This window comes from Pteropus vampyrus, unplaced genomic scaffold, assembly GCF_000151845.1.
Source record: "Pteropus vampyrus isolate Shadow unplaced genomic scaffold, Pvam_2.0 Scaffold144, whole genome shotgun sequence".
In the NCBI taxonomy this organism is placed as follows: domain Eukaryota; kingdom Metazoa; phylum Chordata; class Mammalia; order Chiroptera; family Pteropodidae; genus Pteropus; species Pteropus vampyrus.
The window spans coordinates 669233-670702 of NW_011888925.1; positions in this window are offsets into that span (position 1 = coordinate 669233).

Below are 1470 nucleotides of genomic sequence, written 5' to 3' on the forward strand. Positions count from 1 at the left end.
CTTGGCCTTGATGTCCTTCAATTAGCCTTTAGAAGCAGGGAAGCCTTGGGAACTTATATGCAAGCATATTTCAAGACATCAGCCTCTACTTCCTCCACTTAATACCATGGTGGGCTCCTAGATGCTCGGGAATGAATGGACACACACAAGACAGTCATCACTCGAGCCATTCTGGAGAAGTGTGCGAGTTGAGCCTGGGTGTTTGTTACTCAGAGTTTATCATTATAGTTCTGTGGGATCCATGGGTCCCTAAAAGGGCAGGTAGGAATAGCCTTTTAGGGTTAGCAAGCAACATTACCCCTTTGGAGTTCTCTGCCTCTTAGATGCTTCCATTGGAGTATCACAATGGCAAAGGCGAGAGGGCAGGAACCGTGGGTGCGGGCCAAATTTATCCTGCGGCCTGGTGTGCCCTCAGAGGTACTGGACCCCCAGTCTAAGAGGCGCAGCTTTGGGATAGTTACTGGGCTACCTCCTTTTCCCGATGCCCAGGAAAATTCCCTTCCACGTTCTCAGAACACTCAGGTGGTCAGTCAGCATTACCTGTCACCGCAGGTTCCATGCTTTTGGGGGGCAGGGTATAGTCTATGAATTCCGTAAGTGGATTCTGAAGGTTGAGGACAATGTAACCTGGGCCCCACGCCTGGAGGAACAAACCGATGAAGGTTTTCGGGTCTTTGGCAAGTAGACAGCTTTGGAGAAAGCCTAGTCACAGTCTCGTGAGCTCCAGAGTCTTAGAGTAAATGCAGAACTGGCCTTTTTTCAAGGTCTGTGGTTCTCTTGAACTCCTGGGAGTAATTGGATCTGTCCTGCTGCAACCAGTCAAATAATTGTTTCCAGTCACAATCAGACACAACCCAACCTGCTTAAGCAAGTCCTATCTAATGAGAGGAGAGGTTCTAGGAGCTGCAATGAGCTATGGCCTGTTTCTATAATGTTGGCGAAGTCCCAAGAATATAGTTCTGGAACCAGGGGGAGCCTCGAGGGGGAGCAAAGCTGTGACCTATTCAGAAGACATGGATTGCCGAACTTGGAGGTTCAGGGAGAACAGGCATGAGTTTCTTAGGGATGGGGAGGAGGGGGTGGGGCGGGTTTGGCTGAATCCAGCGTTTCCCGGGTGAGTTTTGGAGTTATCCTTTTATTAGAGTTCCCCCGAATTTTGTCAAAATTCAACAAGAACCTCCTCACTATTTTCTGACAGATAAGCCACAGCACGTGGATGGCTCATTTGTCTCCCCAAAAGGCAGTGGCTGTCAGCGTTACAGAGTGAATACAGAGGGTAGAGGTCATCAGTGACTGAGGAACCCCTTCCCAAGCCCTGGGCCGATCTCTGGGGATCACCTCCAGAAGGGAAGAGGAGCCAGGAGTCCTGGTGACCAGTGGGCCTCGGTTTTTCTACCTGCGTGGGAAAAAATGGCCCTAAACCTTCTTCTGCAAAGAGGAGCTCTCTTCCCTTCCCTTTCCTTTCCTCCC